Raw genomic sequence first — 24,715 nt, forward strand, 5'->3', positions numbered from 1 at the left:
GTCTAGGTATCTACGTATGAGTGGCATTTCACTAGCAGCTTAATGCAAAGTGATCTTTCCATTCTTTTCCTGTAGGTGGTGCTGAATCAGAAGTTTTTGTTAGCTCTCTTGTACTTATCTGGCTTTTCAGATCTCTGCAGGGTGGTGGAAAATGACCTGTATTCCCTGGGAAGGTGGGCACCTCCTGTGTGATCTGGTTGTTCTGGTCCCAGGAGACCAACCTCACAGGGGAACACAGTGGGCAACAGGACTGCAAATCAGTGAAATCCCAGTGCAGTCCCTAGCAGCTAGATGCCATCAGCAGTGCAGCTTTGATGTGTGGGGATGGAGTGAGCTGGAGAAACCCAGCCACCTCTTTTGTTGCTTTGCCTTCCCGGCAATGCCAACCTTGGAGCTCTGTGATGTCCCTCCTTGCACTTCCACCTGACCCTGGGATTAGTTGCAGAGTGCAGCCTTCACTCAGGAAAAAAAAAAAAAAGTGTTTCCAGTACCACTTCTCAGATTTGCAGATAATGTGCTCTGCAACCTGACACGAAGGGTGAGGGGAGGCAAGCTCTGGGACGTTAAGGGAAGGCGGCCAGGCTCTTCTTTGTTTCTCTGTCTGTAATGTCTATTGCCAGACAATCGGGGCTGCATCTCTGTGCTTCATTTCTGCCCCGGTCACTGGCCTCAGCTGTAGCTCTTACTGCCCACTCCTGCACTAAATCTCTTTGTTCCTCTTCTGAATGGTGTGCCAGCCATAACCCGATTCCTCCCCTCTCTGGGCTGAGCCTTGCAATGAATTCTGGCCTGCAGGGCTGCAGGGCTGCATCCACACCTCCTTTGAGCTCTTCTACTTTCTCACCCCCTTGGTTTGTTCCCATTTGCCCACCTTTAGATGTTTCAATGCACAGTTCTCTTAGGCATGTTTGTGCATTCAGCAGGGACTCATTTTTTGAGCCATAGTTGTTCAAATTGTTAAAACTTCAAGGGGAGAGACCAAGGGGATCTCTCACATCACCATTCCTCTGACATCATCACTACCTTGTACAAAGCTTATATTCAATACTGTTTAATTAATGAACAAGCACAAGGAAAATTTTACCAGTTGTCAACATAGCCCGTTTGTCAGCATCAAATCTCCACATCATCTGTGATAGTCTTTGAGATTTATGAATTAATTTCAATCCCAACCAAGTCAATTCTGGGCTACTGATTTGAACTTGTTTAAATAGTAACTTCCATTTGCACAAAATCTTAAGAATACCAATAAGGTGGCCTCTGACTTCTTGAGCTTTTGACATTCAGCCACCAGAGGCTGCTCTGAGACCATTATCCTCCTTTCACTCCTGGTCCAAATCCCAATGGGGAAGTCTGTAAGGACTGATTTGGCTTCCATTGCTTTGAATTGTCCTCGCTCAATGCAGTTCCCTGGTGGTCTGCTGTTGGAGTAAATGATTAATTAGCGTCAAGAGGAGGTACTGAAAGAAAACAAAACTACACATTACTGTTTTGCCCTCCTCTTTATTTTTAAACTCTTAATCTTGTTTTATTTCTTTCAAGTAAAAGAGAACTGGCCAAGGCTTTCCTACTGGCATTTGCTAATTTTTCATCATTCTTCCTTTGTTACTATATTTTTAAAGATGATTTCTGAAGATAAAAAAAATCTTTATTTTATAATATTTACTTCCTTGTGCTTTCTATTTGTCCACATTTTACCAGGACTTTATAGTCACTTTTATGCTGTTTCCTCTGTTTTATTTATTTTTAATCTTTGTCTTTCTCCTTTAAGCCTTTCTCTTTATCTAATAAAACATACTAAAACTTAAATGGAGTATCTGTAGCTAAGTAAGAATGATTAAAAAAAGGTTTGGGGGCCTGTGATATGTTTTGTATTTAATCTTGGATAACTAAACACTGATTTAATTTCTTCATGTGAAATTGCTTTTAGTCTTCTCAAACAAAGACATGATCATGGTAGATATTGATCAGCCATGAAAAACAACTGATTCCATGTTACTCTTAAATATGTCACCCTAAGAAGTATATTTCTGTAAGAATAAGTCACTACATAAAGATGTAAAATTTTAGACCCATGCAAATACCAAATTAATAATTTTGTAGCAGGCAAAGCCATCAATGTGTAGATGATCTGGAGAATTTCAACACTGCGATTCTTTACTCCTAGACTTCTATTTTTTTTTTTTTTTTTGCAAAATTTGGTGTATAATTGCAAAATGTATAATTTAATTATGTCTTCTTAAATATGCATCTTTTCTTTAGATTACAGAAAAATCAATTGAACTTGAAGGAAAGTGAATACCTATCTTATTAATATTTACTTATAGTAAAAGATAAAAATTTCAAGATTTCTGCTCAGCCAGAGTGGCTCAGTGGGTTGAACTGAAAGATCACTTGTTTGACTCCTGGCAGGGCACATGCCCAGGTTATAGGTTCGACCCCCAGTAGGGGGTGGTATGCAGGAGGCAGCTGATCGATGTTTCTCTCTTGCATCAACATTATTCTCTTTCTCTTTCCCTCTCCCTCTCTCTCTAAAATCAATAAAAACATATTTTTAAATTTTTAAGGTTTCTTTTGCTCATAAAGGAAATTATTGAGATAACATGAAACAAATGTTTAGTGATGTTATATTCATAGAATAGAACAATCAGTAGAAGCATTTGAAATGTCTGATATTTCATCTCCAGTGTAATCATAATGGTAGAGATCCTTATCCTAAAAATTCATTACTAAAGTAGGATACAAGTTTGCTTATATTTTCAGGTAGAATAATGGCAGCAATAATAAGTAAATTGGCACATATTTCACTAAATGCTTTGCTAAAGGTGGAATGCCCATGAAAGTGCCAGATTTCTTCTCTGTGGTATGTTCTGCTTTTCAACTTGTCCCAACTAAGGAGAGAACCAGAAGTCACTTGCCCATGAGTAATCCTTATTAAACCATCATGATTTCATGTGGTATATTTTCCTCTCAATTTGTGTGCCTGATAATCGACTTCCTAAATATTACATTTGAGCCTAGCCAAAAGTAAAAAAAAATAGACCCACTGAAGTAACATTAGGTCAGCTTTGTGGGATGCATTAGCAGCCTGTCTGAACAAAGACGGGGGACTCAGCCACAGAAAATCATCACGTGGCCCTAGCCCTGGAAGCCTTGCAGATGCATTGCATGACTCATTGTTAAACATGCCGAGAACAGACAAATTCCAGGCGAGTGAAGCATCTGCTGATCCAACTGCAGTTAGGTAAGTTGCGTGATATTTGTCTTACTTGCTTTTTCTTAAGGAACACTCACTGCATTTCCAACCACTCCTGAACACCACATGTCAAATGCACAGAACAATTGTATTAAGATAAAACTGTTAGAATTAAGGACAAGCACTTGAATTAGTATAACCCTCAGGCCAGTTATACTTCACTAAATTGCATAGGCTTTAAAATACGAGCACTCAATTTTTTAAAATGTATCCATAGCAACCTCTTTGTCAAGAAAATAGTTACCTGAAAGGCTATACATCTTTTCAAAGAAACAGGGAGAAATAAAACCATATTAGTTAACTTTCAATGATATTACTTGGGTTTAAATTTAATTAGGGGCTTGATTCAGGAGGAAATAGGGACTTTTTAAAAAGATATTTTATGAGAGAAAAGAAGGGAGGGGGACAGAGAGAGAGAGAAAGAGAGAGAGAGAGAGAGAGAGACATATGAGAGCAAGATATCTATCAGCTGCGTCCTGCATGCCCCTACCAAGGATGAAGCCTGAAACCTAGGCATATCCTGACCTGGAATCCAACCAGCAGCCCTTTGGTGCACAGGATGACGCCTAAGGGAGCCACACCAGCCAGGGCGGAAATGGTGGCTTTTAAGAAATCTTTACAACTTACATGTTTCTTCCCAGTAGAATGTATTTTCATGCCTTCTTTATCACTAAAGGGTTCTTATATATGAGACTTCTATTAAAATGCCATGAAATAACTTTGGGTTTCAGATATTTAAGAATAAATCACAGCCCTCTTCTTCCTGCCCTCAGCATGTCTACCATTTTCTTAGAAAGCTCCTTCACTTAGCATACATGGTGGTTATTATCCTGAGGTTTTTGCTGCACATGGATCTTTGGTGGTCACTTCGTGGGTGTCTGTTATCAGACAGGACATGGGATCATGTAAAAATCCACAATCCTCTTATGTGGTATCCTGATTTAAGTCATCGTGTTTCCAAGAAGCTCTCTCTGATGGAATGGCCTTTCATTTGGTCATGTTATATGACGTAGGCTGCACAGGAAACCAGGAGTCAGGCTTTTGATAATATCCAGTGACAAATTCAGGTAAGGTAAAAGGGGGGCTTTAGAACTGAGGAGACTGCAAATCTCAACTTCTCCCATCTCTTGGGTAAAGAGTGTCAGGAAGGCGCTGGCCAGTTTACCTCAGCGGTTAGAGCGTCGGCCCGCGGTCCGGGAGAACTGGGTTCGGTTCCCGCTAAGGGCACATACCTCGGTTGCAGTTTGTCCACGGCCTTGGTTGGGTCATGTGGGTGGCAACAACTTGATGTGTCCCTTTCACATCGATTTTTTCTCTCTCTCTCTCCCCCTCCCACTCTAACTGAACAAAATATCAAAAAATGTCCTCGGTTGAGGATAAAAAAAAAAAAGTGTCAGGAAGGAAAATCTTTTCCTCTACTCTCTTAGGTTTACTCACTGAGGGCTGTGAATTAAATTAATGAAAGCAAGGTTGGCAGAAGAAAAGGCACACAATTTAAAAAATAGTTACATGCACAGGAGTTCACAGAAAAGGAGTGAAACTCAAAGAAGCTGTTAGATTTAAGGACATATATGCCTTTTTCACAAAGAATATAGGATCTGGGCTTCATGGGGAGACAAAATGTGGGAAGTGACCAGAAAATATATGGAGGAACTAATAGAAGGTAAGGACTATTTTATGAAGGTCTGTCTATGCAAATTCATCTTGGTACTGACAGCCCATCTTCAATGATAAGAGTCACTCTTCTGCCCATGGTATGGGAAGCATCTTCAAAGGGAAATTTATGCCCTGATTTTAGGCAGGTAAGAGGACAGCAGAGAACTCTTTCTGCATCTGTTGGTTTTCAGTTGCCTTGCCCAAAATAATGCCAGAGTGGCATATTTTATGGTGGCATATTCTAATCCACTTCAGGAGTTAAATAAATCAAGCTTGAAGGTTGTATTACCTAGTGCCAGTCAGGGCTGGCTTCATAGGCAAGCATGTAGTCACACAAGGTCCCCAGCTTGGTTTAATAATTGGTTAAATGGGTGTGACTGCCTTTCAATAAAACTTTATTTATGGACACGGAAATTTCAATTCTATACACTTTTCACATGATATGAAATAGAATGTTGTTGTTTTTTTCAACCATTTGAAAAATATTAAGAGTCATTTTTAGTTGGAGACTACACAATAGCAGGTGGTGGGCAGAATTTGGCCTGAAGGCCTGAGTTTGCAGACCCCTGATCTAGAGGTGGTTCCTAAACCAGCAGCATGATCTCCATCAGGAAACTTGTCAAAAATGCAAATTTGCAGGCCCCACCCCAAACGTGCTGAGTCAGAAACTCTGTGATGGTGCCAAGTGATTAATTGTGTTTTAACAAGCCCTCTAAGGGATTCTGATGCTTGCTCAGATTTGAGAATCACTGATCTAGACTGACCTATGGTTCTCAATCTTGGCTGTTCATTCTACTTCCTTAGGAGAACGTTTACAAAATTTCCCTGCCAAGGCCCGGCCCAGATCAATTAAACCAGAGTCTCTGTGGGTGAGACACAGATACTAGTGTATTTTAAATCTCCTCCAAATGATTTCAGTGGTCAGACAAGGCAACTAATGCTTTCATTGCACAAGTAAGGAAACTGAAACTCACAGAGTTTAAGCATCTTGCTTGAGATGCAAAACAAGAAAAAACAGGTAGGGCAGAGTCCACTTTCACTTCTTTAGATACATGAGCATTAAAATACTACGTTTGGTTATGGAATGTGTTTGCCAGAAGCTTCAGGGATCATGTTATTTTTTATTACTAGCGCTGATTAATTAAAAACATATCTGGAAACATGCCCTAAATAAAATGAAAACTAGCTTTAGAAACTCATTAGGCCAGACAATGTGACTATAATTGGAAGAAATAACCGGGCAGAGGTTCAGGACAGTCCCATCTGTAAGCACTTTGGGGCTGAGGCGAGACCTTCAAGATTGTGCTGGAGGACAAAGCCTGGAGCTACTTGCCAGTGTATCTGAGCAACTGTTTCCTGTTCCATATATGGAACACACAAAAAAGTCACAGCCTTAAATGTCATTAATGACAGTGAGAAACCAACAGTTGCATGCTTATCATGGGTTTTATGACTAGGACTCCTGTGTCTTGGGTCTTTTTTAAAGGGAAGTTTAAAGTGATGAATGCTTTTGTTCTGATTTTCTGAGCGTTCCATGGGAGGAAGAACACAGGCTGTTCACTCAAAGTAGGGTTGGAGAAAATGAGGCACAGTTGGAAACTGGGTCATGTCATAATTACAAGTTGTACAAACACATACAACCAACCATTGTATGTTTTTATTGTTTTAATAGTTACCTGATTATAGTACAGGTTACAATTTTTGAGCATTTACTGTGTGCTGTGTTCTCATAGTTCTGTGCTTAAGAGCATGTTTTCAAGGACCAGTCAGCCTCAGTGCACAAACCAGGATTTGTAGCACCATAGTTTAGTGACCTTGGCAAGTCAATTTGCCTCTCTGTGCCTCAGTTTCCTCTCCTAGAAAATGGGTATAATAATACTGTCATAGGGGTAAGGGAGAATTAAACATGCTCACAAGTGTCTGGCACCTAGTAAGCACTCAGTAAATGTTAAATAATATGTTTGAACAAATCACTGGGTTCAAATCACAATAACTTTGAGGAAGAATAAGCAGATGGGCCATATTCACAGTTATTAGGTGACCAAATTGCTATTTTAACTGAGGTTGGTTTTGGAATTGGTGCTCCTAGCCACAGTGCTATATTGTGCTGATTGGGATTAATAAATCAAGTATTTATGGGCAATGTTCTTTTTCCATGTATAGTATAAACATATCCCTGGACCTTCTTTTAATCTGGATGATATTGCAATATCTGCGACTCTTCCTCCCACAGGAGACTGAAGCAGGGAGGTGTCTTCTCCTCCTAACAGCTCTCCCTGCAGTTGTCCCCATCTCAATAAATGGTGACTCAATTTTTTCAGCTTTACTAGCAAAGAACTTGGAAGACATCCTAGTCTCCTCTCTTAATCTCACACATTCACTCCATCAGCAAATCACAATGTCTCTACTGACACAACATATCCAGAATTTACCCAAGTCTTCCCACCTCCACTGCCACCTTCTTGGCAACCTTCCTTCTGCCCAATAGGTTATTCTCTGTTACCAAACTAAAGGGGTTTGTTTGCCTACACATCAAAGCCCAATCAAATGCAAACAGGAGTTTGTAGTCAAGAAAGTAAAGGTTTATTTTTAAGGAAATGGTGTCGTACCTGGAGTCACAGGTGAGCTCGTACTCAAAGACCTGTCTCCCCTATGGCTTCCAGGGGATGGGTTATATAGGGGAGAAATCATTAATCATGATGGCTAAAGGACTTGGGGTCCTGGGCTCTACTGATAGATTGGGGCCAGGGAAGGGGGTAAGTTGATCATTGTGTCAAGTCCTGATATCAGCGTGGCCTTGTTCTGTCTGGTTTCATGAACGTGTTGTTGGTAGGGTCAACTTTCATAGGGCTGGGGTTGATACACAACTGAAGTCAAGATGTGAAGTCAAGATCTTTAGCTTGACCAAAATTCTGTTTCTGTGGTCAATAGACCTGAGGCAGTTTTCTTAAGACAGTTGGATGCTGACCAGAATCTAATGTCCTAAGCACTTAATGATGAAGGAGGAGAGTAGATGGACAGAAAGAAAAAGGGTCATATGAAAGAAATGGAGTCTCTGTGTGGTTACATCTCCACCCAGAAGCCATAATGAACTCTAAAAAGTCAATTGGCTGTTATCATTTTATGGCTCCAAAGCCTCCAAGTCTCTTCCACCTAACTCTGAGGAACACCCAAAACTCTTCCAGTGATCTACTAGACCCTACAGACCTGAGAACACACACACACACATTCTTGAGACCCCAGGTCCTACTACTGTTGCCTTTACTCACAGGCTTCCTGCTCTCTGGCCCTAGAGCTTCTGCAACTATTATTTCCTCTGCCTGGATAACGGCCCTATCCATTGCCTTAGCTGAAAGTCTTGCTTACTCACTTCCTTAGAACTCTGTTGCTATGTCATCCTATAAAGTAACAACTTTCCTACCCCCAATATGCCTTTCCCCCTCCCCAGAACTTCTATCACCATCAGATACACTTTGTATTTATTTGTTGATTTGTTTGTCTATCTCGACTAGAAGGTATGCTCATTAGGAAGGCCCTTGGTAATGCCTGGCACATACTAAGCACTCAGTGAATACTTGTTGAATGAGTGATTGGCCATTCCAACATGAGAAAGGTATATCACCACATCTTGGTTGCATAAGGTTAAGGCATGAGAACTCCTAGGCCTCTTTTTTCTGGTAAGAGACATTTGTCTTTACACTTGAGATGTTTGATGTCCTGCGAGTAATGAAAATCAATTCATAGAGATCTACAGATACCTGTGTGTTGCTAATGAGATCAATGACTAAATCACTGATTTACCCATTAGCTTTGAGTAAGGCAAAAACCTTCACAGGCTGCATTTCTAACTGGAAATGAATCATAGAAATGTATTTCATTGGTAAAACTATTGAGAAATTCTGAATGAAGAAGGAAAACCTCATTCATAGTCCTAAAGAAATAGCCCTAAAATCTACATCCTTCCATACATAGCAGAACAGTGACATCTTTTTTCATAAGGATTACCCCATCAATAAGCGTATGTGTAGGGTTTTTTTTTTACCCCACCTACATACAGATGAACACAGACCAAATTTGGAGAACCATTAAAGGTAAATAAAAATCACTAAGTATTTTCAAATGTAATGAGAAACTCCTGGTTTATCTTGAAGGTGCAGTGTGTGTGATACTTTAGGAGGTAGGTTGAGGTTGGGGATTTCAGAACCAAATCAGAACCTGAGTGGTAAATCCCAAAGAGCTCTGTGTGAGGCCCAGAGGATGAGGGAATGTTGTGGTGAGTCCTGGGTGTGCTGGGATTTGATGCTTCTTTTCAAAGAACTACATCTAGATGAGGGTGACAGCACCACGTGCTGAAAAGAGCATGGGCTTTGGAGTCGGAGAGATGGATTCCAGTTTCTGATATACTATACAAATCATAAAGTTGCTGCATCTTCAAGATGGCCAGATGCATAACTGGTCCTTGATGGATATGGGATTCCTTTCATGTCCTCCCTTCCCATGCAGCACAAATACCTCCTGGTGGGTTTTATTTTATTAAACAGCACAGCCGTAGTGCAGGTATCCACTTTATAATGTAAGCTTTAACTGGATTAGACCTTTTAGAGTGTGATGCATCAGCTGGTTTTGAATTTCTTTAATTGGGTTAGATTACTGTGTCCAGTTAAAGGTAAGTATTACCAATTGGTTGGTTTCTAAAGATGACCATAACAAAATTATATTTTCCCCATGCAGATGCAGTTTAGGAGAAATATTAGTAGGGCTTTTTGAAACAACATAGATAGGACTATGAATAAGAGTACAGAACTTGTTTGTAGTATGATGTTATTTAAATCACTCATTAAAATAATTTTGAACAGTGGAACTATTTATAAAATAAATTAGACAAGCAATTTAAATCCTTACCTTTGTAAATTAATAAATCAAAAGAGAAATAAAATGAAGCCTCATTTGAATGCAGTTTTTCAGACATTTAGAGCTTTGTAATGAATATGGAGAAAGCTAAGGCACTGATACTCAGCGTTTGCATTTTTTCCTTGCATCTTGCACCAGGAGAATAGTACAGGAAAGCCTATCTCAGTATGTGTGAATTTCCACAGTGGTTTCCAGTAGAGGAAAGGCTCCACGATGCGCCATCTAGTTATAAGGAAATAAAGGCAAATATTATTTCCTTGGCAATTAAGAAAGTAAAAAAAAAAAAAAACACTCTGACTTACATCTAGCAAAGGAAAGAGACATGTAAACCAAAATTATGAAGTAGTTTTTATCTTTAACACCATCTTAAATCCAAGTATAGATATTATGTGTGAAGTGGAAGAGCATTTTCACCAATCAGAAAAGAAATACGGCCATTTCATCAATCTTTCTGTTTGAGAAGGACCAATCTAAAGGATAAAGCATTGTCTTTTTACAAGCAAGGAGCACAAATCCTGTTCAAAGCTTTTTTTAATTAAAATTTCTGTTCACCTTCTGCTCATGTGATTATAAATGAACCAGCCTGACTTGCTTATTTCTAACATATAAAAACTGAGATCTGATTCACAAAATTAAAAACTTTAATCTCTAAGATTAATTTAAAAGTCAGCTTTGCGCATTAAAATATTAAACATTTGAGAGGCCTTTCATATAAAAGAAAAATAAGAAAGATAAAAGAATAAGGATAACAAGTAAAATGGTCATAATACGAAGAACAGTAACCAGCTATTCCTAAACATAATGAATCCCTCCCCCTACACACAAAAGAATTTAAATCAAGAATAATGCCAATTAGGAATAAGAAGAAAATGGGGTCTTTGATTAGTTTAATGAATTATTAAGGCATCTGGATTGTAGAATCATCGTTCCTGGAGATCTAGAAATGTTTATCTAAAACAGTTTGGGTCAGGGCTATCTAATAAGTATTTCTTGCTACATATGGCAAATCAACCATAAACTGAGCAAATTAAATCTATGATGGGGGAATGCCAATCATATCATATGTTCATGACATAATGACATTGTACTTGGGGTTTAGAATGGGCCATCAGGCATGCAACTTCTCTAATGCTCTACTCTGACTCTTTGGTCAACTGTGGGCCAGATAACCATAAAATAATACTAGTTTACAGAAAGTGGGCTTAAGGACAAGAAGCTGATTTAATATCCAGTGCATATATTTTGTTTATTTTAAATTAACTTAAATTATATTGGTTTTAGTTTTTACTTTATTTTTCAATTACACTAGATGTTCAACATTATTTTTTGTTTTAGTGATTAGACAACTATATCATTTAGGAAGTGATTCTCCCCTATAATTCCAGTCCCGACCTGGCAATCATACATACTTATTACAATATTATTGACTATATTCCCTATGCTGTACTTTATATCCCTGTGACTGTTCTGTAACTACCAATTTGTACTTCTTAATTCTTTCACCTTTATCACCCAGCCACGCAAGACCCCTTCAATCTGGAAACGCTGATTATTCTATCTATGAGTCTGTTTCTGTTTTGTTTGTTCATTTGTTTTGTTCCTTAGATTCCACATATATGTAAAATCATATGGTATTTGACTTTTTCTCTCTGACTTATTTCACTTAGCATAATACCCTCTAGGTCCATCCATGTTGTTGCAAAAGGTAAGATTTCATTTTTTATGACCGAGTAATATTTCATTGTATATCTATACCAACACTCTTTTGTCCATTTGTCTATTGATGGGCACTTGGGTTGTTTCCACATCTTGGCTATTGTAAATAACGCTGTAATGAACATAGAGGTGCATTTTTCTTTTTGAATTGGTGTTTTGGAATTCTTTTGATAAATACCCAGAAATGTAATTGCTGGGTCATATGGTAAGTCTATTTTTAATTTTGGGGGGAACCTCCATATGGTTTTCCATAATGGCTGCACCAATTTGCAATTCCACCAACAGTGCCCTAGGGTTCCCTTTTCTTCACATCCTCGCTAACACTTGTTTGTTGATTTATTGATGATATCTCATTGTAATTTTAATTTATATTTATCTGATAATTAGTGACATTGAGCATCTTTTCATGTGTCTTTTGGCCATCTGTATGTCATCTTTGGAGAAGTATCTATTCAGGTCCTCTGCCCATTTGTTAATTGGATTGTTTTGTGGGATTTTTTGGTGTTGAGTAGTATGGATTCTTTATAAATTTTATCTTCTTTTATTCAGTAGATTGTCTTTTGATTTTGTTGATGGTTTCCTTTGCTATGCAAAACTTTTTAGTTTGATGTAGTTTCATTTGTTTTTTTTTCTTCTCTTGCCCAAAGAGGTATATCAGAAAAAATATTATTAAGAGACATGTCAGAGAGTTTACTGCCTATGTTTTTTTCTTGGAGTTTTATTGTTTTGAGCCTTCCATTTAAGTCTTAATTTTTTTTTTTGAACTTATTCTTACATATGGTGTAAGAAGGTGGTCTAGTTTCGTTTTTTTGTATGTCCAATTTTCCCAACACCATTTATTGAATAGACTGTCTTTACCCATTGTATGTTCTTGCCTCCTTTGTCATATATTAATTGACTGTATAGATGTAGGTTTATTTCTGGCCTCTCTATTCTGTTCCATTGATCTACATGTCTGTTTGTATGCCACTACCATACTGTTTTGATTAATATAAAATTATAGTATAGCTTGATATCAGGTAGCATGATACCCACAACTTTGTTCTTCTTTCTCAAGGTTGCTGTGGCTCTTTGGGGTCTTTTGTGGTTTCTTATATAAATTTTAGGATTATTTCCTCTAGATCTGTGAAAAATGTCTTTGGAATTTTGATAGGGATTGCATTGAATCTGTAGATTGCTTTGGGTAGAAGAACATTTTAATGATGCTAATTTTTCCTATCCATGAGTATGGTTTATGCTTTCATTTATTTGCATGTTATTCAGTTTCTTTCTTCAGTGTCTTTATAATTTTCCAGTACAGGTCTTTTGCCTCCTCGGTTACATTTAAACCTTAGGGTTTTTTTGTTCGTTTGTATGTTTGTGATGCAACTATAAATGAAATTGTTTTCTTAATGTCTCTTTCTGACAGTTCATTATCGATGTATAAAAATATAACAAATTTCTGAATATTAATTTTGAATCCTGCTAATTTACTGAATTAGTTTATTACTTCTAGTATTTTTTGGTGGAATCTTTATGGTTCCCTTGATATAGTATCAGGTCATCTGCAATAAAGACAGTTTTACTTTTTCCTATCCAATGGATACCTTTTATTTCTTTTTCTTGTCTGATTACTGTGGCTAAGACTTCCAATTCTGTGTTGAATAAGAGTGGTGAAAGTGGACAGCCCTGTTTTGCTCCTCATCTTAAGGAAAATGCTTTTAGCTTTCTCCTGATTAGTATGATATTAGCTGTGAGTTTATCATGTAGAGCATTTATTATGTTGAGGTGTGCTCCCTTTATTGCCACTTTGTTGAGAGTTTTTTTATCATAAATGGATGCTGGCTTTTTTCAGATGCTTTTTCTTCAACTATTAATATGATCATATGATTCTTATCCTTCATTTTGTTTATGTGATGAATCACATCAACTGATTTGTGGAACCCAGGAATAAACCCCACGTGACCATTATGTATGATCTTTTTAATGTATTGTTGAATTTGGTTTGCTAATATTTTGTTGAGGATTTTTCCATCTATGTTCATCAGGTATGTTGGTCTATAATTTTCTTTTTTGTCTAATTTTGGAATCAGGATAGTTGATGTCCTTGTAAAATGAGCTTGGGAGCCATCCTTCCTTTTGAATGTTTTGGAATACTTTGAGAAGGATATGTGCTAATTCTTCTTTGAATGTTTGGTAAAATTCACTTGTGAAGCCATCTGATTCAGGACTTTTGTTTGTTGGGAGTTCTTTGATTACTGATTTGATTTCATTGGTAGTGATCGGTCTATTCAGATTTACTGTTTCTTCTTGATTCAGTCTTAGAAGGTTTATGTTTCTAGGAAAATTTTTTGTTTGTTTTTTAGAGAGAGAAACATCCATGTGAGAAACATCAATAGGCTGCCTCCTGCACGCCCCCTACTGGGGATCGAGCTGTATGCAATCCGGGCATGTGCCCTGACAGTAAATGGAACTAGGATCTCTTAGTCCATGGGACTATGCTTAATCCACTGAATCACATTGGCCAGGCAGTTTCTAGGAATTTATCCATTTCTTCCATGTTGTCCAATTTGTTGGCATATAAGTTTTTTTGTAATAATATTTTCTTAAAATCTTTAATATTTCTGTGGTAATTTCTCTTTCATTTCTGATTTTATTTGGGTCCTCTTTCTCCTTTTTTCTTGATGAATCTGGTTATAGATTTATCAATCTTGTTTATTTTTTCAAAGAACCAGCTCATGGTTTCTTTGATCTTTTGTATTATTTGTTTAGACTCTATTTTGTTTATTTCCACTCTGATCTTTATTTCCTTCCTTCTACTCACTTTGGGCTTTGTTTGTTGTTCTTTTTCTAGTTCTTTTAGGTGTAAGGTTAGATTGTTTATTGGAGATTTGTCTTTTTTTCTTGATATTTCTCTTGTTTCTCGAGGTAGATCTGTATTGATATAAATTCCCTCTTAGGCCTGCTTTTGCTGTGTCCCATAGATTTTTTGGATTGTTATATTTTCATTTTCATTGATCTCAAAATGTCTTTTGATTTGTTCCTTGATCTCATTGTTAACCCATTTATTATTTAAGAACATGTTATTTAGACCCCATGTGTATGCTTTTCAGTTGTTTCCTTGCAGTTGATTTCTAGTTTCATACCACTGTGGTTGAAAAAGATGCTTGATATGATTTCAGTCTTCTTAATTTATTGAGACTTGTTCTGTGTCCTAGCATGTGGTCTATCCTGTAAAATGTTCCATGTACACTTGAAAAAATAGCTATAGTCTGCTGATTTGGGCTGAAATGCTCTCAAGATATCAATTGAATCTACCTGGTCTAATGTATCATTTGAGGCTGCTGTGTCCTTGTTGGTTTTCTGTCTGTAAGACCTAGCCAAGTCCCATACTATAACTGTATTACTGTCAATCTCTCCCTTTATGTCCATCAGTATTTTTTATTGGTGGACATTGCTTTATATATTTAGGTGCTCCTATGATGGGTACATAAATGTTTACAATGGTTATATCCTCTTGTTGGATTGAGCCCTTTATCAGTATGTAATGTTCTTCTTTGAATTTTATGATAGCCTTTGTTTTAAAGTCCATTTTATCTGATATAAGTATCACTTCCCCTAGCATTTTTTTGTTTCCATTTGCATGAACTATCTTTTTCCATCCTTTTACTTTCAGTCTGTGTGTATCTTTTTTTAATTAAATTTATTTGGGGTGATATTAGTTAATAAGATCATATAGGTTTCAAGTATACATTTCTATGATACATATCTGTATATTGTACCACCCAAAGTCAAATAATCTTCTATCACCATAAATCTAAGAATCATATGATTTCAATTATATGTGTGTATCTTTCAATAATCTGAAGTGAGTCTCTTGTAGATATATATATGAGTCCTGTTTTCTTATCCATTCAGCTAATCTATATCTTTTGATTGGAACATTTCATTCGTTTACATTTAAAGTAATTATTAATAGGTACATAGTTATTACCCTTTTATTATTCATATTTGTGTTCCTTTTTTCCTTCTTTTTTCAATAAATGTTTTTCATTTTTTAAATCTTCACTGGATGATATGTTTATTGATTTTTAGAGAGAGGAAGGAAGGAGAGAGAGAGAGAGAAACACTGATGCAAGAGAGAAGCATCCACTTCCAGCTTCAACTGGAAACTGTTCTCACATGGTGGAAGGGACAAGAGAGCTCTCTGGGGTCTCTTTTATAAGGGCACTAATCCCAATTATGAAGGCTCGACCCTCATGACCTAAGCACCACCCAAAACTCTACTTTCTAATACCATCCTGTTTGGAGTTAGGATTTCAACATACTTATTTTGGTGGAGAACACAAATATTCAGTCCATAATTTTTCCAACTGTCCACTGAAAAATTTTGGGCTTAGAGATATCAATTGGTTTATCCACAGTTGATCCATAAACTAATTTACTGGCCACATTATCACTGAAAATGGACTCCAAATTTCATTTGTCTTCCCTGCCTTTGGTATGCCATACTGCTTTCATTACCAACTTTTAAACACTAACTTAATGAGCACTTATACTCAGTGAGTAGAAACTTGTTTCTTTTTTGTGAAATCCTATAAGAATAATAAGTGGGATTTTCTTTTTTTTCTACTTGTGTTGTTATCAACTTAAATTACCTTCACTCATCACCTCATGGACAATATTTCTCAAATTTCCTCTGCTGCCATACACACAAAACAACTGGGTTTCTGGAACTTCTGAAGGAGAATAAACATACTCTTTTCATAGCCCACAAGAGACTGTACACTTGCACCAGGCACACTGTTCAGGGGGCTGAGTAGGCAACTTCATTATTGTGATGATGTGTCCTGACACATATTTCAATAAACTATATGAAGTTATTGATAACATTTTTGTCCTTATATAAACATTAATCCTATATGCATTGACCTATTAAACACTGAAAAAGGTGGCACAGGTGCTGATAGTTGTCCTCTAAGGTGCCACACCAATGTCCATCCATGTCTAGTAGAACCTGGCCAAGGCCACCTTACCAGGGACCTATATTTGTTGTGGATGTCTGTTTATAACCAAACTTGCACATAACTACACAGGTTTATCATCTAGGCTGTTTTTTACAGAAGATCTGTCAAGACTGTAATATCTCTTCAACTCACATTTGCAAATGCTCTTAATCACAGACTGGGAAACAGAACATCCCTTCCTTTGGTGAATTTGCTTAGGCTGTTTCCAATAAGTGGATCTAATCCTTACTTAATGGACAACCCTCTAAGGGCTATTTATTTAATTAGAAATATATTTTTAAATTATATTTATTTATAAATTAAAAAGACATCATTAATTTACACTGTTCACTTTTCTTGGGAGTTAACTGAATCATTTCTGGATAAAGCATATTTTATGATAAAAAGCAGAGTAATTCTAGTCCCAGACATTAAGTTTGATTTCTGGTACAGCAATTTATAACAATAAAACCTTGGGTTATCTACTTTGCCTAAATGAGCCAGTCTGTTCATTTTAGCCTGACAATTGTGATATCTACCTTTTGGTATTTTGGTGGAGATTAAAAAGTGCACATTTGTGAAGTGCCTGGCAAAAGGTTTGGCTCATAGTAGGTACTCATAAATGGTATTTGCTAATGACATCACCAAGAGCATTCCTGTCCTTATGTATTATGAGATGATGGTAGAGGTAACCATCATTAGTCACTATCTCTTACCAGAGGAAATGCCCTTCTGTATACTTACCAGAGATTATCATATATATTCCTCCTAGAGAGTTTGTAACCTATAGCTGAAAGGATATATATGTAGACTCAAAAGTGTGTGACAGCTTCATATAAAAACATAACAAATATACTGTCTCACAAGTACATCCATGAAACTCAGGTTCTGTTTTAGAAAGCTGGTCTCTTCTCTTTTACTCTGACCTGGATATGGCTCAGATGTAGGAGTGTTAGGATGCAAGATGGCATTATGCTTATTGTTGTCATAAGTACAGAACAGATGTACTAGATTATGATCACAAGCTAACTGTAGTAGTTTAATTTTCCAAGAGATTCTTTTTCCTTGTTAAATGTGGCGGTGGCAGCATTGCCATGTCTCAGAGAAGCTGCACTTTGTATTTCTTTCTTTTCACACATTTGTGTTTGTTGATCACCTATTGCACTGGAGGTCCACTGAAAGTGGCTAGGGTTGCTAAGATGAATAGGACACCACTCTTGTCCTTGAGAGTTTTATAGATTGGTAGGAGAGACAGACTCCAGGATATAAGAATACAGAACAGCATGGCAGTGAAACAGCAGAGTTGTATTATGGTTTGCTCAAGCTGGTGCTTACCATTCCTGACTCACCGCAGCTGTTTCCAACTCTGTGTTCAGTGTCCTCACTAGGGGAAATGAGGCAGCATTTACACCATGGAAATTGACAAAAGCTACAACACACTTTTTTTTTTTTTTTTTCTTGAGAACTGGTTGTTAAACATTTACCAGCATGCCACTGGGTGGCTACAACTGCTTTATGGCACAGAGGAAGGAAGAGATTAATTTGTTCTGGGGCATTTGGGGAAACCACAAGAGTAGTGACATTTGACTTTGTAGGATGGTGGGGGAGGGAGGCAAAGGAAAAGAAAAATGGGGGAAACTTTGAAAGGGCAGAGTGATTGTGGGGGCTGGCAATCCCAGTTCATATTTACCTTTGAGGTGATGACAGCAGAAGGCAAATACAGTGTTGAGAAGCTTCTATTGATAAGGTGATAGATAGATGTGCCTTGGGACCTAATTCCAGCGATATTTAATGGCAGCAGCTCTGGATAGCTCTCTGTGCAGCTCTGGGTAGCTCTCTGTGCAGCTCTGAGTAGCTCTCTGTGTCCTGGCACTGAGGGCATACCTAGGGCAAGAATAGGTGCAGTATATCTCAAAGTGAATCAGAGTCGTTTGGCAGTGGGATCAGATTCCCTAGGAGCAGGGGTTTGCATTTTTAACAGTCTCCCCAGAAGTGTTCTTGCACATTCAAGTTTGAGAACCAATATTTCTAAGCTGGTACATCAATGGTTCTCAATGGGGCATAATTTTACCCCCAAGGGGACATTTGATAAATGAATATTGATTGTCATGACTTTGGAGGTACTACTGGCATCTAGTGGGCCAAGGCCAAGGTTGCTGCTAAACACCTCACAATGTACAGCACAGCCCCATCCACCACAGAGAATGATCTGACCCCATATGTCAATAGTGCCAAGGTGGGGAACCCCTGGCCTAGATAAGAACACTGAAGTAAGTACCAGAGAGGACTGAAGTCAGCTTTGTCACCCACTAAGGCAGAGGCTAGGAGGAGGTTATCGATCTCCAGGCCCAGATATTGATTGGGCTGCCAGATGTTCATAGACCTGGACAATGCTTACATCTATTGAACGCATACAGGTGACACCCCTGAAGCTGCCGGTTCCTTATATGCTAAAGTTGGGGTTTTTCTCTCTGATACCAAGGAAACATCTGTAACAAAAATAAATAAATTAATAAAAAAAGTTAAAAATTTTTTTAAATATTTATTGAATTATTCTTATATAACTGTGGCCACTTCTTTGGGGGAAAACCATGCTACCAGCGCTACACCAAGCAGTCTGTGCTCTGCTTGCACTTTTTTGAAATCTGAAAGGTAGATTTGCTTTGAAATCATATTGGCTAACAGTTGAATAAAGTTTTTGTTTATATGGAGTTAGGAAAGCAAACTTTGGAAATTCTTTTTAAGTCTTGGTTTAAGTTTTTAAGAAGCCAGTTAGTTAGCTTCCCTCCCATTCTCACTGAGACGATGGTAATAAGTTCTCCAGATCGACCCTGCAGATAAGGTGAACCATAGTGAAAGACAATCCCGCTTATTTTACACTTATTTAATTGTTTTTTTTAACCTAACATCAGTGTTGATTTTACTAATAACAGTTTTATGATCTAAAAATACGCCTCGGGCCCTCCATAGACAAAGATTCTTGTTCATTTGCTGCGATTCAACAGGTTTGTGTGCATTTTCCGTTAAGATTTATCTTAGATGGATATACAGTTCGTCTATATGGAAATGGGGCGGGTGACACCCTCCTCCCATGATTGCTTGTTTCAGTTAAGGTGTTCTGCCTGACTATTTGGTTTCCTCCCCAGTGTCTTTGCAAAAGTAAGACTTCAGGTTCAACGCTTTTAAAATGGGGTTGGATCCTGAGTGTTTCACTTTCCTGGCTGAAATAATTCTGCACCTTCCAAATGCTTTAGTGTTTTTAGAAAGCTCTTAAAGGCAAGGCCTTAAGGTCCGAAGCTAGTTCACTTTGAGCAGACCCAGTGCTGTAAGATAAGAATAGAACTCATCTTTTACTTTTGGAGCTTTGGGCAATGTTTCCAGCTGCTTCCAGTCATTTAAATCCTGCTAGTTCTCTAATCCTTGCGGAGGCAGCCTCTCTGGCTCCCAGGGTCCACCCCTTCCTCCTGATTGGCCAGGCTCCTCTGGGGCCCACGCCACCCACCTACGACATCTCTGAGCCCCAATTTGAAATAAGAGCCAGGCGGTCCTCGCTTCCCTGCTCCCGACTTTTCATAGGCTGGGGGAGAAAAGCTTGAGAAACTTGACATTGCCTTGGGCAGAGTGCATGTAGCAACAGATCAAAGAAAAAGCGGAAGAAAACGTGCTCTTTGCTGCCTGTGGATCTCACTGAGTTGCTTTTGTCTTGCGGGCTTCTGCTGGGTTTGGTGTTTCCCCTCTGAAGACCGCAGCGTGGGCTTCGAGGCAGCTCCCTCCCTGCCGGATGGGTCATGGAATTCTAAACATGAGGCAGGTAGGCTCCAGGGGCTGCACAGGCGGGTGGAGAGGGAGGGCGCCGCCTGGGATCCCTGGGAGGTTACTCCGGACCGCTGGCTGGATTAGCAGATTGCCTGACCAAGGTGGTCCACTTGGCATAAAGACGGGGCTACATTTTCCTAAGGGAACCAAAGAAACAGATTTTCTGAGGTGAGCCCCCTCCCATTCCTTCCAGTCCCTCCTCGCCACCCCTTCCCACTTTTTCCTTTACTGGTGATTGGTGATGTCAGGCAGTCATTGTAAAGGGCTTAAAAGCGGTTTGTAGAATATGTAAATCAACTCCAGTTTGCCTGTATTGTGCAGGATCTATCCCGAGCTTTTAGCTTCTATTCTATGCTTTGGGTTAGAATAAAGACAACTGAATATCCTGAAAAAGAATTACACGGGGCCCCTTATCTCATTTTGGCTTCCCATTCTCAGCACTTACTGGTTTTATGGCTAAGAAGGCGGAACCAGCTGGAAATGAGCACAGTCCTTCCATAAAATGCAGATTTGTTTTTCTGTTCTAGCAGTTTTGAAACTGTGTTGCTTCTGGACATGAGAAGACACCCCTGAAAGCAGCGAACTAAGAAAGGGCTCGGAGATTAAGTTGAAATGAGTCTTTGAAAAGAATTCTAAACCAGCAGCTTCTTCCGTGGCTCCAGGGCTTGATGATAAAATTCCTTATCAGCCCAGGCAGAGGTTCACAGCTTTACCATTAAGAAAAGAAAAAAGTGGGTGTAGGAAGCCAAAAAAAAAAAAAAAAAAGAAAGGTGTAATTTACAACTCAGTCAGTTACAGAAGAATCTTATGTCAATATTTAAATATTAAGATCAATACTCCTAAGGGGAAGACAGGACTGGAAAACATGCCAGTAGGCTGGTGAGGGCTGAGAATTATAAGAGGGGTGATTGCTTTGGCCAGCTCTGAATAAATCCGGGTAGGAAAAGTTAGCATTTTCACTTTTTCTTCTAAGTGTGTTGAGCACCAGCCACACTGCAAGCTTTGGGGGAAGTGATTTGCATAGGAAGTAAACTTTCCATTTAGGGGCCCGAGGCTAGGGATTTAGAACTTCCTGCCCCTTTCCTGCAGCCCAGGGAGGTGAAGAGAGTCCCCACGGAGTGGTCAGACACAAAGACTCCCTGCCCTCTTTGCCCCTGACTTGCTTGGTAAATTTCAACGAGTGCAGAAAAACACATTTAGACTCTCAAGTGCGCTGTGTTTGTGATGAATTGCCCTTGCCTTGTTGGCGACTGGGGCCAACGCTTCGTTTCTTCAAGTTCTGCACACTCACAGTCCTACCTCATTCTTTTTATGTCGAGCAATCAGATGGGATGGGGAAAAAGAACGGGAAGCCTTAATAGCAAGGATTTAAAGGGAAAATGAGGAATGTAAAACTTTTGTGACAAAGGTCCTTGGCTGGAACAAAGAAGTCATTTGATCCTGTGTGGAGCCACCTGTCCTCTCCTCGATGGTGTCTGAGCTCAGTTATCAGAATCCCTGTTCCCACACAGTTCCTCTGGAGCAATGGCACCCCCGTGCCTGAGGCCAAAGGCATGTTGTCCAGAGCTTGGCAGGATTTTTACCATGCCTAGCCCGTCGTGGCCTTCACGTGAATTGGAACGCAGCCTAGTATTGAAGTATCAAGGGTACACATGTAGTAACTCCTCAGTTATTTAATGAATGGACAGCTTTTTATCCCACAACTCTGTATGTCTAAGAAATGTCTGGCCTGTTTAGTACTTGGAAAGAGGATGAGACAGAGTGGGATGCAGGGGAAGGAGAAGGAAGAGAGGGGGAGAATCATTACTCACCCAAAGAATCAGGCAGTCCAGCATTTCAGGAATCTAACACATTGTTTCAAAACAGCTAGAACCAGAATGTAGAAGGGAGTGAGACGGTGGAGTTACTGGCATGCATTAATCCTAACTGTATTTGAGCTTCTCTTGGGGGAAAACTGACTGTTGCATGCAGGCAGGGAGAAGCGTACCTACCAGCCAATTTGTCATCTCAGCCCTGCAGCCCCACCGGACTTGCAGGGTTAACTCTCAAACAGGTCTGTGTGTCATCAGCTCAGCAATGAAATCCAATCTCTTCGCTGAGGAGCGATCCCTCCCTAGAGCTGCACAAATACCGAACAATGGTGTAGCAGCCAAGAGACCCCTGCCACTGACTAGCCACAGCGGGTAGCTAGAAATTGCCAGCAGAATTAGAACACTGCTTGCGTGGTGATGAGATTCAGAGGGGTTTTACCCTCTGCCAGGCTGGCAGAAAAAGAGTGGCGTAGAGGTATAGTATTCTTTGAGAGTTCCTAAGGTCATGCTGAGTTAGGCTAAAAGGAAAGTACAAACCTGATTTGCCTTTTTCAGGAAGTAATTTTAAAGTGTGCGCCAACCTTCTTTTGCACTCTGATCATAAATGGGAAACTTTCCTGAAACTTCCTTGAGAAGGAATTTGCTATGTTCCCAGGCAAAAGGGAAGGCATGGCCACCTGTTCTAGAAGCCCAGCCAAAAACAACAGGTTTGCCTGTGGCATTCCCGCAACTGCAAATATCCTCCCCAAATAGCACGCCACCCATTGTCCCTTTGCATGAGAAGAACAAATAATTTTTTCTCGAGCTAGAAAAAAATCAGGTTCTCCAGACAAACTTGCCTACCAGACACATTTTGTGTTTTTAATATCCTGATCACTTTAGAAACCACGCCAAGTGAAGAAGGTGTGCACTCTGTTTCTGATGGACTAAAACAAATCACTGCGGTCGCCTTATAGCACGAAGGGAAAAAGAAGGTCGTTAGCCAAGGCTTTAAGCAGCTGCTAAATTCTTGCAAGGCCAGGATAGTGCCATTATAAGGAAGCTGTGACTCAATTTGATTAGCCTGTTTTGCATTCTTTAGATTGGAATTAAAATGCCCAAGGACATCTGGTTTAATAATGAGTGTCTTTGAATTAATCTTTCCTTTGAGGATTAGAAAGTCCTTTACAAACACGATCTATTTATTCTCTGCCACATCCCCAGGAGAGAACGAGGTGGCAATTTGATCCTCATTGAACAAATGGTGAGGTGAAGTCAGAGAAAGGTGAAGTATAAAGAGACAAAGCAAGTTAGGTGCAAGTCTGAGGGTGTATGCCACCCACCAGGAAAAACAAACTACCCGTGGACTCACCAAAGATAGTCTAGAGATTAAAAGAGAGCTCTCCTGCATGCCCTTTCATTATTCTGTAACAAAGTCGTAGTATCCCAAGTATGGTTTATGGTTTGCTTCATTTGAAAGTCAAACCTGTAGAAGTTTAAAAGGCATTTCTGTTCTCATTTGTCCCAACAGTGAGATCAGGCAGATTTTATGACATCAAATAGAAAGATACTGAAACTAACCAGAATTTAAAATATGAATCTGAGAAATGTTCCCTTTCAGCAGATGTTTTGAGTTTTTGCACGTGGTGTGGAGGTCCAGTATCTTTAACACATTAGAATTTTCATTTCTCCCCTGCTATCTCTCCTTTGCAGGGAACGTTATAACCGTAAGAACTAATGTCAGATTAAATATCCTTATTGGTTGATTTGAAATATTATTTTGGAGTTGGCCTTTTCTTGCCATTTGTTATGTCCTGCACTAATAGTTTGCTTGGCTATGGACCACATAGGCTGCAAGCAAATCCTTTAATTGGTAGTTGCATATTATCCGCAGACATTCCAGCAAGTTTTAATGCTAAGTGTATATGTAGATGTCTCCTGGCTTTGATCCCTTGTGTGGTAAATCCACAAGTAACTATGGCAACCTGGGCTGTGGGTTGGTGAAGGAATAGTGGTTTGGTCAGTGGACAAAGTAATTTTTTTTATTAGAAGAAAGTGGGGCCGATCAGGCCATTTTAAAACCCGCATTATTTGAGGATCCCAGTGGATCCAAAGCATTTGGATTTTTCTCAATAGGCAAAAAGAATTAATGGCTAACCACAACCAGAGTATTTTGCCAGTGTAGCTTGAATACTTTTTAATCAAGTGGTTGCTACTTTCGAAAAGCAACTTTAATTTTTATAAAGATAAAATGAAAAGGAAGTCCAACATATTATATCAGTATCCCTGTTGTACTTAGTGTGAATGTTTGTATTTTCAGAAATTGGGATTTTAAAAAGAAAAGACCATGATCCTATTGGGCGGTGTGCATTTCAGTTATCCACCTGCAGAGGTCAGGCTTGAAGTGTCTATGATGGAAGGCCAGGCGGTGCAAGCCACTGCTGGGAGCCGGGATCAGTCAGAGAATTGCTCTGCTTATTTGGAACAATTAGTTAGCGATTCTTTAATCTTGTGACCAAAGCAATGATGAAAACGAGTTCACTCAAAGGAGAGAATATCAAATACTCTGTGATTAAAGAAAGGGC

General features: G+C 39.0%; 1 protein-coding gene across 1 annotated transcript in view; it reads left to right on the forward strand.

Annotated features, from left to right (window-relative positions):
• The first annotated feature begins 20,079 nt into the window (after positions 1-20,079).
• MID1 (midline 1) overlaps positions 20,080-24,715 on the forward strand; it is a 142,117-nt gene continuing 137,481 nt past the window's right edge. The window contains exon 1 of the mRNA XM_036271502.1: positions 20,080-20,335. The gene's annotated coding sequence lies outside the window, so the exon portion shown is untranslated. The remainder of the gene's footprint in view (positions 20,336-24,715) is intronic.

The sequence above is a fragment of the Molossus molossus genome, unplaced genomic scaffold (genome assembly GCF_014108415.1).
Source record: "Molossus molossus isolate mMolMol1 unplaced genomic scaffold, mMolMol1.p scaffold_m16_p_2, whole genome shotgun sequence".
NCBI lineage: Eukaryota > Metazoa > Chordata > Mammalia > Chiroptera > Molossidae > Molossus > Molossus molossus.